Source organism: Aethalodelphis obliquidens, unplaced genomic scaffold (assembly GCF_003676395.1).
Source record: "Aethalodelphis obliquidens isolate GAN/ISIS:26980383/991018 unplaced genomic scaffold, ASM367639v1 scaffold16, whole genome shotgun sequence".
Lineage (NCBI taxonomy): Eukaryota > Metazoa > Chordata > Mammalia > Artiodactyla > Delphinidae > Aethalodelphis > Aethalodelphis obliquidens.
The window spans coordinates 30,370,026-30,382,891 of record NW_020837960.1 but is presented as its reverse complement, the minus strand read 5'-3'; the positions used below and the strand labels follow the sequence as shown (position 1 = coordinate 30,382,891).

Sequence of the window (12,866 nt, the reverse complement as noted above, 5' to 3'; positions counted from 1 at the left end):
CACATTCTATACACATCAAATATAACTCAAACATGACAGGACAGGACACTCTACTTAGAAAGATGTTTTATATGGTGCCTTGTACCCTTAATCCGTCAGTTTTCAAAAGATAGTTTCTGTCTGACCCCTTTCCAATTAAGCAAGACAAGCTTATTATGCAACATAACATCCTTTAACTTTTTTCCCCAAAACAACTTGTACCAAAGTTTAAATTTTGGTAAAACATAGTGCTTTTAATTTTATACTTTACATTGAACTGACAAATTATCTCACAGCCACAGAAAAATAAATAAATTAGGTAAAACACTGAAAGTAAATTAAGAAAAAGCCAATAGGTTTCCTCCATTATTTATACCCAAGGATCGTGACTCAGTCGATACATAAATAACAAACTGGCCAGTCACAGAAAGGGGCGTTGAGGAGTACTGGCTCATTGTAGCCACCTCAGGGAAGGACCTATAAGTGCGGGACCCGGGGACCCAGATCTTACTCGGTGATGGACGTGGAAAAGGCAGGAGTAAAAGTCCTCCGGGGTTTGCTTTTGGTAGCGTCATAAGAACGGACTAGTTCTTCCTGAGAAATCACAGCATGTTCTACTTGAGAAAATGCATACCCACCTAAGAGAGCAAAGCACAGGGGGCTCTGTTAGACGACTAATACATACAAGTGAACATTCTGGTGACAGACATCAAAACTCCCACTGGACTGGGATACAGAGGCTATGTCAGCCAGGCCAGTGACGGAGGCAGGTAGTCTGGGGAGGGCTTGGTGATGGTGCAATTTGCAAACCTGGCTGCATTAGAACCACTGAAGAAGCCTTTTCTACAGCCTTCTTTCTGGGGCCACAATTGATTTGTGGGTGGCTGGACATCGGTGTGTGCTTTTTGAAGTCCTCCCAGGGGTTCTGATGTAGTGCCAGGCCCTACATGAGAAACGTGTCCTGGAGGATGCAGCCTGGCTGAGGGGCTGGGTGGCTCATGCCTGTATATGGGGCTTGTCTGAGCAGCTGAAACCGTGGCCCAGGGTCCCTCGTTTCATTTTCCCACCACCATTCAGGAGGAGAGGCCCTAGAAAGGTCTGAGTCTTGAAACTGAAACTTACAACTAGAACCCAGAAAGGTAGTTTATGAAGCTGAAAACATGTTGGGGGACAACAGACAATATTAAACTTGGTAGAGAATCCATAATGCTGGAAATATTCCTGTTTTTAGATATAGCATTCTTGGAATGAATCAGTGAAACAAAAAAAATCCTGTTCTCATGGAGTTTACAGTCTAGCCACGAAGACAGATAATAAATAAGAATGCAATAAAAAGTGAACAATATAGCACCCAAGAGTGTGCTATGAACAAATAAAAAAGTAAACTGGAATCAGGGGTGAGGGCTGTGTAACAAGAGAGCCGTCAGGGTAGGCTTCATTGAGAAGTTGATATTTGGGCAAAGGCTTGAAGGAAGTGAAGGAGGGGGCCCCACAGATGTATGAGGGATTCGCTTTCTAGGCAGAGCTGCCAGCCAGTGCAAAGGCCCTGGGGCAGGAGTACTCCTGGTACAGTGTGAGGAGAGCACAAAGGCTGGAGTGGGATGAGGCAGGAGGGAGAAGGGTAGGAGACAACACCAGGAAAGTGCGGCATCCAGATAAGTCAGTCTTCTCGGGCACTGGCAGGCTTTTACGTTGAATGTGATGGATGGCCATTGCAGGGTTTTGGGCAGAAAATCGATGTGCTTGGGCTGACATAATTTTAATGCATCACTTTGGTTGCTGTCTGAGGGGCAAGGGTAGAAGCAGGAAACTCCTTAAGAGGTTTTTGAAGCAGTGTAGACATACGACAGTGGTTCAGACCATGTGCCAGCAGTGGCGTGGGTAGGTGGGAAGTGACCAGACTGAATATAATGAGATGGCAGAGCCAATGCAATGGAAAGGAAGAATTAAGAATGACTCCAAGGGACTTCCCCGGTGGTGCAGTGGTTAAGAATCCGCCTGCCAATGCAGGGGACACGGGTTCAATCCCTGGTCCGGGAAGATCCCACATGGCGTGGAGCGGCTGGGCCCGTGAGCCATGGCGGCTGAGCCTGCGTGTCCGGAGCCTGTGCACACATGAAAATAATATAGTATTGTAAATCAACTATACTTCAATTAAAAAAGCAATACATAAATAATAATTTTTTTAAAAGTAGCAAGAATATATTATACAGCACAAGGAAATACAGTAGTTATTTTGTAATAACTTTAAACGGAGTATAATCTGTAAAACTACTGAATCACTATGTCGTACACCTGAAACTAATATTGCAAATCAACAACACTTCAATAAAAACAGGAAGATTCACTTCCCATATCCCATAACCCTTATACACTACACACTAGAGAACACATGCTTCTTCAGAAGCAATAAGGCATGGCAAACTTTCAGAGCCCGTGAAAAATGCAGTTATGGATCTCTTCTTGGGTCCATTTTCAGGAAAACAGAGGCCCTGCTGCGGGGCGCTGTGCCAGTGTGGCTGTGAGGACGGCAGCCCCCCGGAGGCAGCACGGCGGGCTGCAGTGTGGAAGCCACGGCCCCGCTGCCCCCAACACGGAGAGGAGGGCGGGGACGGGTTTCTTTCACGTTATTTTGTTCATGTGGAGACAATGCTAGTGAAAAGTTTTCTTTCTCCACTTGCTTCAACCACCAGTGCTAAGTGCAGCCGAGACACAAAAGGAAAGAGCGCGCGTCTGCGAGAACAAGGCCCTTCCCGTCCCTTAGTGGGATGTCAGGAAGGCAACAATAGCCTTGGGACAAGATTTCCCGTGTCAGGAGGAAGACAGCTCAGAAGCCCAGAGATTTCTGGTGCCTTTAATCACCAGGAGGGTCTGGAGCCGGCAGAGATGCACTTCAGTTCCAAACAGGATTTTTTTTTTTTTTTTTTTTTTTTGCGGTACGCGGGCCTGTCACTGTTGTGGCCTCTCCCGTTGCGGAGCACAGGCTCCGGACACGCAGGCTCAGCGGCCATGGCTCACGGGCCCAGCCGCTCCGCGGCATGTGGGATCTTCCCGGACCGGGGCACGAACCCGTGTCCCCCGCATCAGCAGGCGGACTGCCAACCACTGCGCCACCAAGGAAGCCCAGGATATTTTTTTTTAAGCACAGATTATGTCAACAAATTATCATGATATCATGACAAAAAATGTTAAGCAAAAATGTTAAATCGATTTTATGTGAGCAAACGCTTAAAGCAGGATTATGTAACAGTATTTTAAGTGAGATAAATACAAAAAAAACCTAAACTATCAAGCTCTATGTCAAAGATAAGATCGAACTCCTCAAGTAAAGAAAGCGTTATCTCCTTTCTTACCTCAATGATGTATAACACAACATTCTTGTACAAACGATACAATATGCATTTGGTCACTCGAAAATAATGCCAAGTTCCATGAACCAACAGAAGCTTCTCTAAGTAGCTAAACTAAAAGACAGAAATAATGGTCAATGGAGTTCAAAGGAACCTACCACTTACAGACAAACTCCACAAAGTGTTGTTTTCCCAGCTCAGCAGTTCCCACTCTGGAGGACAGAAGCAGAATGAAACCTATTCCCAGACAACCTGACATGACTATTCACTATAAAGGAATTTTGTTAAAGCTTGATAAAATTAACTTTTATCATTAAAATAAATGAATAAACATCACTTTTTTGCCCAGCAAATTCTGCTTGGATTTTCACTTGTCACCTACAAGGCTTTGAATTTAATCTGATCCACATCTAGGACCTTAATCGTGAGAAGGGGGTCAGGATTATTTAATGAAGTAAGAACCTGGAAACAAGAACCTCTGTCACGGATGTTTCTGTCTGATCAAGTCTTATAGGAATCGTAAGACTTATGGGAATCACTTCCCCCATTTCCTGTAATAAGTACATAAAGAGAAAAAGTAAAATTATAAAGAAGGTAACGTGTGACCTCTGCAGCACGCCTCAGCTGCCTTACCTCATCTATGTGTTCCTTTTCCACAGCACTTTGCACCTTCAACAAGTGAGCAGGGCTCACTGCTCACTCACTGCTTACACCCAGGATTCATGCCTAAGATGTGGGAAGCACTCAATAAACATTTTGGGGGATGAATATTTGGGAGAATTATTCCACAAAATGAGACAATTCAGTAATTGTGACCACAAAAATTAAATACCTCCAAGTGGCATAAGGTGGTACATATGGGGAAAAATAGCCTTTCAGAAAAGACTGCTTAAGAGTTTGGAGGGGCTTCCCTGGTGGCGCAGTGGTTGAGAGTCCGCCTGCCGATGCAGGGGACACGGGTTCGTGCCCCGGTCCGGGAAGATCCCACGTACCGCGGAGCAGCTGGGCCCGTGAGCCATGGCCGCTGAGCCTGCGCGTCCGGAGCCTGTGCTCCGCAACGGGAGAGGCCACAGCAATGAAAGGCCCGTGTACCAAAAAAAAAGGATTTGGAACATGAGAGTCAGGATGGTGGGGGGAGATGCTGAGTCATAAAGTGTGCAGCTACACTGAAATAAGTGAATTCAAGAAGGCGGCCAGCTTTTGTTTTTGCCTAGAGCTTGCTATTAAACCAGTCATCATAGACAACACTCCTATTGCCCCAATTTTTAGCTTTGCACTGATTTATCTGCAGGGGGGACAAAGACATTTGAAGTCAAAGTTGCATTTCCTGGGATGGTTTTAAAATATTAAGAAGTTTAGGGAGGAAGAAACAAATACTCTACTCTTTTCTGAGAAGAAAAAGATTTAGGTTGTGAGCAGAATATTACACTGATCCTCTGAGGAAGGGAGAGTCGTGCATTGCAAGAGGCAGCAAAGGAAAGACGGCTGGACCCTCTGCTCCAGCCCACCTGAGGCGGGGTGGGGGTGGGGGGGCAGATGGGGAGGAAATGGGAGAATGGCCACTACGGCCCTGGGAACGAGACTCATCCTGGGGGAGTATGAAACAGCCCACACCGTGGAGGACACCCTTCTGCCCAGCTCCGGTCAAAGAGCTGCTCTCAGGTAAAATCGAGATTGAAAAACAAACAACAAGAAAAACGGATGGAGCTCAAAGTGTTTTCATTAACCTGAAATAGCATTTTAATAAAAAGGGGTCAAAGCATGAGTCAGATCAGTCTCCCGCATTAGTGACTGGCTTGGTGAGGTGACTCAGGGCGGGTGGAAGGAAGAAAAGAAAGCCTGGAATCCTATACCATCTGCCTGATCACAGCTGCAGCTGCAATTCTAAACCCTTTTAATATTTGGTATAAGAAGAGAACTCTGGAATTGCCTTCCCTAGAGAAAATGGTGAACAGATATTCCCCGGGGGCCCAGGACACCTGACTCCAGCCAGCTGTGTGCAGCTGGGGTGTTTACTAGGTCAGTGTTTACAGCACATGTAATTGCTGAGCTCACAGGAAGCATGAATCCCAATGGCATTGAGCGAAGGGAACAGGTGAGTGTGGTGCGAACACTCCTGTGTTTACAGACAGGAGTGCTTTGATGGTAATCCACTGACACTTTCCTTAACTCAGACCCCTCGTACATAGGAGCCCCGGTTTTCCCATCTATAAAACCAGGACACTTAATCCATGAGTAAAGAGAAGATTCTAGAACTGACCTGAATCAGACATCGAGACCGTATGCTTTCCATCTATGTGGCAAAGCCCTAATAATCCATGCTGTTACCACTCTAGTTTTAGGCATCCACGTACCTTTGGACAGACTACTAAATCAGCTAGCCTCTCAGGGACAGCCACCATAAGAACAGCCCCCTAGGGATGGCCTACCTAGAGGCCCAGGGTTATTCCTAGGGAGCTGCTCAAGAATTACATGTGGTTCCTGAATCCTGCAAGAATGAGAGTGTTACTGCTCATTGCTCAAATGTGATTTAAAAAAATTATGTCTATTAAAAGCCAATATTAAATTATTAAAACATTGTTCCAAAAATATCTTAATTGTTCATTAAAATATTCTTCAAAAGTAAAAATATTAAAATGTAGACACAGGAGGTGTTCTTGTTAACAGCAAAGGATGGTGCATAAACATGCAGGAGGTTTAAATCATAGGACCATGCACTCTTCTTAAACACCTTCCCAAAAATACGACAGCCACTGTGGAAGACAGTTTGGCATTTTCCTACAAAACTAAACATACTTTTATACATACCATACAACCCAGCAATTGCACTGTTTGATGTTTACCCAAAGGAACTGAAAACTTCTGTCCACACAAAAACCTGCACACTGGGACTTCCCTGGTGGCACAGCGGTTAAGAATCTGCCTGCCTATGCAGGGGACATGGGTTTGATCCCCGGTCCAGGAAGATCCCACATGCCACAGAGCAACTGAGCCCATGCGCCACAACTACTGAGCCTGTGCTCTAGAGCCCACATGCCACAACTACTGAAGCCCACGTGCCTAAAGCCCGTGCTTTGCAACAAGAGAAGCCCCCGCTCGCCACAACTAGAGAAAGCCCGCACTCAGCAACAAAGACCCAACGCAGCCAAAAAAGAAGAAACCTGCACACTGATGTTCATGGCAGCTTAATTCATAACTGACAAAACTTGTAAATAACCAAGACGTCCTTCAGCAGGTGAATGGATAAACAAACTGTGATACATCCAGACAATGGAATATTATTCAGCACTGAAAAGAAATGAGCTGTCAAGGCTTAAAAGATCTGAAGGAACTTTAAATGCATATAACCAAGTGAAAGGAGCCCATTTGAAAAGGTTACGTTCTGTGTGATTCCAACTATATGACATTATGGAAAAGGCAAAACTACGGAAACAGTAAAAAGATCAGTGGTTTCCAAGGTTTAGGGCAAAGGGAGGCATGAATGTGTGAAGTGCCGAGGATTTTGAGGGCAGTGAAGCTACTCTATGACACTGTAATGGTGGACATGTGTCACTGTACATTTGTCCAGACCCACAGACTGTACAGCACCAGGAGTAACTCCTAATGTAAACTATGGTGGGTGATAATGACCTGTCAGTGTAGGTTCATCAGTTATAACACACGTCCTGCTCTGGTAGAGGATGCTGATAACAGGGAAGGCTTTGTGTAGGGGGGCACGGGGATATATGGGAAATATCTGTACTTTCTGCTCCATTTGCTGTGAAGCTAAAACTCCTCTAAAAACACAATTTTTAAAAATGCCTGCCAAGAGGCAGTGTCTCCAAAAAAAAAAAAAAAAAAGGAAATAGGGATATTTTAAGTCTTTACCAAGAGACGCCACAAAGCAAAGCACACAGTACAGACTGGAGAGACTGGGGATTTGGAGGTTATATTAGTAGAGCTACAGATTCTCAGTGGCAGCAGTTTTGCCAACTCCAGAGCTGGTAATGGGGAGATTTTATTTATGCAAAGTGCACAAGGACAAAACTAAAGAGAACCCCAAATGTTGTCATAGGAAAGAACCTTTGCATCCTATTACAAGTTCATCACTAGAGGGACGTTGCCTAGAAGCTTAAATTACACATAACGGCCCATCTCTGGGACCCCTGCCCCCCTGGTAATGAGCATTAAGCTAAAACACCTTTGTTTAGCTCACAGGGAACATCCTGAGCAGGCCCACCTATGAATGACTGCAGGAGGGAGAAATTCACACAGCCCCTCCAGAGGCTGACTAGAACCCAGAAGTGTTTGACTTCTCTCCCTCCCCTTTCAGTATAAAAGAAGCCTGAATTCTAACCCAGGCAAGGTGGTTCTTTGGGACACAAGTCCAGCATCTTCTTGGTCTGCTGGCTTTTCAAATAAAGTTGCAATCCCTTGTCCCAACACCTTGTCTCTCCATTTATTGGCCTGTATGTGGCGAGCAGCATGAGCCTGGCCTCGGTAACAAAGTGCTGGTAGCTTCTTACAGAAAGGAGCTTAGAGGGTGGGGTACACCTCGGGGGGTGGATCCGAGGTCTTCAACCCTCTCCACGCCCACCTGACCACCCACGCCACTGGCCTGTGTGATGGTGTAATCCGAGTTGTTGGTGGCCTGCGTGCCCTCGTTCCCCCTGATTCCCACACCCACGTGGGCCGTCTGGATCATCCGTCCCCGATGGCCAGGGTGCTGGCCTTTCCATGTTTCTTAACCATATCTACTATCTCAGCCTTCTGGAGGGGAGATAACCTGGAAAAAAAAAAAAAAAAAAGACAAACGACCATGTTTTAGTGTTCTGTTTTGGTTCATTTTACCTCATCCTGTTCTGAAAGGCTTTACAAAGGAGTCAGCAATAATCTACACACAGCCACATTCAAATGGCAGTTACTGGTAAATTTCCCAATTCATTAAGTAAGCTTTTTACAGATATAAGAAAGTTCCTACCTACCCCCACCAAAAACAAAAAGCAGAATAAAAAGTAAAACCAAAAAAACACAGAGTCACTGCTTTAACATTCCCAAAGAAATACACAATATTAGTTGCCCAGTTTACATGGAGTTTGCCATTTTCCCCACCACTGCCTGTTGTCTCACGCTGGCCTGCTATATTAATTTACATTATCTACATACGTGAGAGGAAGACGTGGAGGGCTACTATTTCTGAAACTGTATGAAGGCATGTACCCAAAGACTGGAACACAGAGTAGCCTCTGAAAATCAAACTACTTGAAAAATACAAGGAGACATAAAAACGAGAAGGTTATCAGTCGGGAGAGTCAAGGTCATGCTGTGGAAACAACAGCAACAAACAAAAGCTAAGTGACTTAACAAAAGTTTGTTTCTTTCTCCTGTGATGTGTCCGTTGCAGATTAGGGTACGTCATTGATACCTTTTTTTTCGGAGACAAGCTACAGAAGCAATTTTTATATTCCTAAAAAATTTCAGAATAGCAGACCCTGTCTACCCATAACATATTTACAAATATGCCAAGGAAGGAAGGCAAAACTTTACCTCTTATTCATCACTCATTTATTCATTCACTCAGCAAGCTAGACACGCACTTCATCAAAAATGATAAGGGCACACAAGGGTTTTATATTCTAGTAAGCAAATGACCTCAGTTATCATTCTCTTCCCACAGAACAACTCCTAAAAACTAATTTAAATTTAACCTTTTCAAACTTCAGGTGAGATTATTAAAAACTGAGAGAAGGGTTCCTTGATTAGAACACACTCCAAATTTTAAGGTAGAAGCACTGTTGGTAAAATCTTTTGCTTCATAACGAAGAGAATATAATGCATTACCATCACTACATTGTAGGTATAATATGAAAAGTTTCTGAAGTAGAGGATATTAGAGACCATTTGTAAGCCTAGTTCCCATCAAGAGATATTGGTCCTTTTACTGAAATACTTGCAATGAAAATAACTTCACCATTTAGACCGATGATCACTTTCATATTTAGACTGTGATATTTGTGAAGGGGAAAAAAACTAACTCAGTTTGATTAATCTCAAGTCTGGCTCTTCATGTCTTAATTCAAATCTTAATTCCATCCTCTTGGCAACCGAGTTCTCCCAATATCAGGGACCAGCCCAGTAAGCCTTCTCTGCCCCCTGCCACACACCCTCAAGTCCTTCAAGCACTTCTTCATGCAGTTCTGCACCCTTTACCAAAGCTCCAAGTCAGCTCTGACCAGTTAAGGAGAGCACTGGACTATCAATTCTGATTTTGGAGCTCCCCACCCATATATGAAAATACAGCCTAAAATAATATTAGTCTTTTAACAACTATCTGTTAGTTGAGCTTCAATCAATAAAATATTTTAAGTCATGTTTCCATATGTGGGCATTAAGCCAAATCTCCTTAATCCTGGAATTGATTATACCCAATTGAGAGTCTTTACAGTCATGTCTGGAAAAGTTCATCTTGTCATTCTATTGGCTGAAACAGCACAGAAGTTCCAAAGTGTTCTATTTCACAATATCTGAAATAAGGGGGAGAAATCTACTAGGGATAGAAGAAAAAAAAGTCAATATGCTATATAATGCAATAAGAAAACATAATCCTAAAACACAGTAGGAATTCAAAATAGACATTGAACAGCTAATTCCTACCCTTTTCAACTGAACAGACATTATTACTTCCCAAAAAATCAAAGAAACTTATGACAATTATAAATCAACAGCAAACAGGATATCCCAAAAGAAGAATGTAAACTATTAAAAAATGGAAACTCTAGGGATGAAATAATATACTATATGAACTTCAGATCTGAGATGGGAAAAGAAAGAATCAACTAATCTGAAGTTAGACCAGTAAAAAAAAAAAAAATCTATTCCAAAGAAGAAAGGGAGGAAAACTGAAGAAAAATGCACAGTGCCACAGATCTCTCGTCAACATCGAGCATTCAATCATATATGTAATTGGAGTAAAGGTAAAGGAAAACAAAAGCAGCAGAAAAATACTTGCAGAAATAATGGTTGAAAACTTTGCAATTTGGTTAAAACACATTAATTTAGGGATACAATGAATCCAAAGTAGAATAAACACAGTGAGAACTACACTTAGTGGCAACATAGGCATACTGCAGGAACCCAATGACAAGGAGAAAATATGGAAAGCAGCAAGAGGAAGATGATACATCACATACAGGGCAACAACAATAAGATGACCTTCTCGTCAGGAACAATGGAGCCAGGAGACAACAGAATGACAAATTCAAAGTATGGAGAGAAAAAAACAACCGAGTATTTACGCTGATGATAGATTTAAGTTAGAAATCAATAACAGAAGGAAGATAGGAAATACCTAAATGTGTGGGAATTAAACAACACACATTTAAATAGCCCATGAGTCAAAAAGGAAATTGCAAGGAAAATGAGAAAATACTGTACCTTGAACTAAATGACAACATATCAAAATGTGTCAGCTGTAGTTAAATCATTGCTTAAGAAATATTTATGTCTTGAAATGCTTTATAGTAGAAAAGCTTAAAATCAACTATAAAAGCCTCTACCTTAAAGAACTAGAAAAAGAAAAAGAAATGAAATCTAAAATAAGGTGAAAGTAGAAAATAATACAGATATGAATATGTTGTATTATATATTGGAATATTATATTATTATATATTATGATTATACATTATATGACTATATTATATACATATTAATGTTATATATATAATATATATGTACACATTATATATGCTATATATATCAGAATGCAAATAGAAACTGGACAAACCATAGAGTTGGCCCTTTGAAAAGATCAGCAAAATGGGTGAAGCCCAAGCTAGACTAATCAAGGAAAAACAAAGAGAGGAGTAAACGCAAATTATCCACATGAGGAAGGAAAGAAGGAATACTACCACAAATTACACAAAAGTAAAAAATAAAATAACCCTGTGAAGAACTTTATGCCAACCTATTTGACAGCTAGATAAACAGACAAATTCCTTGAAAGACAAACTGCCGCAACTAACTGAAGAAGTAGAAAATATCTAAATATCTGCTGAAGAAATTGAATTATTCATCAAAATCTGTCAAAAAGAAAGTCTAGGTCCAGATTGTGTCAACAGTGAAATGTATCAGACATCTTAGGAAGAAATAACACTAATACTACAGAAAGTGTTTTAGAAAACAGAGGACAGAGGAACACTTCCCAGCTCATTTTATCAGGCTGGAATTGTCCTGATACCAATGCTAGTCAAAGACATGAAAGGAAATAAAACCGCAAAGAAGTATCCTTCAGGGGCATAGACTAAAAATTCTTAATGAAATTTTAGCAGAATGTGTAGAAAAATAAAATTAAATCATAAAATTTTAAAGCCATGAAGGATGTTGGAGACGCAGCCTCTCTTCTTTTTTACTGCCCTCCACTCCTCTTTTAAGTAACAGTTTCAGCCAATTCCATACCCAGTTGTTTTCACCAGCTCAGCGTACAGGTCAGTTAGCAGACTTCACTTTTACGTGCATTTATGTTTACCGTTCATCTGATGGGGACACTTAAGAGTGAGGACACAGAGAAACCAAGGCACCGGATCACATAAGCCTGGATAATTGAGAGTTGGAGTCATAGTTGTGCCGGCTGGTGAGTGACCCCTGCAGAAGCCGGAAGGGAAAGAGAGTGAGGTCAGGTTGGTCATTCCGCGCTCCTCCCTGCAATGTTCTCCCCATCTGGTTGTCTGTCCGCCACAGCTCACTGCTCCTCTCAGGGCAGCCCACTCTGCAGGACGCTCTCCTTTCAGGTCCCAGTGACCACGACCTCCTCTGATCCCTTTAGACCTAGGGCTACAGCAGCACTTTCACTGTTACCAGCATGTAAATAATCCCTCTGTTTTGCTTCTCATTTTAGGCTCCTGACAGCAAGTGTTTACTTTCAGAGCCAATGAGAGATGATGCCCCATTTCTGGGAGAGAGCATATGCAAATCTTCCTCTGGACACAAACCTATGAGGATGTGAGGCTCGGGTCTGCCACTGCCAAATGGGAACCAGCCTGGGGATAAAGCCGGCACCAGATGAATCACACAGGAGACACTGTTTGAGCCCGCATCAAACCCTAAGTGAAGCCAGATTTAGGACAAACCACCAATAGTCCACGCAGGCCAACTGCTGGAATATCCATCCTTAGCGGCAAAATCAGCTGCTGTGTTTCCCCTCTCTGCTTCTCTGGTACATCCTTTCATTGTCCCTTCCAGTTTCCACCAGGATGGGTAGGGAGTGAGAGCAGAGAAAAAGTGAGAATTCCTCAAAATACTGTTATGATGCAAAAGGAAACCCGGTTTATCAAATCTGAACGGTTGAAAGAAACCATTTTGGCGAACTGATTATTGATGAGTTCACTTGCTTCTCTCTCTTTTTTTTTTTTTTTTTTTTTGCGGTACGCGGGCCTCTCACCGCTGTGGCCTCATCCCATTGCGGAGCACAGGCTCCGGACGCGCAGGCTCAGCGGCCATGGCTCACGGGCCCAGCCGCTCCGCGGCATGTGGGATCTTCCCGGACCGGGGCACGAACCCGCG

The 12,866-nt window shown here is 42.9% G+C and overlaps 1 long non-coding RNA gene across 1 annotated transcript; it reads right to left on the bottom strand.

The window, feature by feature from the left end:
• Nucleotides 1-212: 212 nt before the first annotated feature.
• On the bottom strand, nt 213-4,310 carry LOC113625759 (uncharacterized). The gene is made up of 2 exons (XR_003434842.1): nt 3,333-4,310; nt 213-617 (listed from the first exon to the last, which is right to left on the bottom strand). It is a non-coding gene; the product is annotated as an uncharacterized LOC113625759 (long non-coding RNA).
• Nucleotides 4,311-12,866: the final 8,556 nt, after the last annotated feature.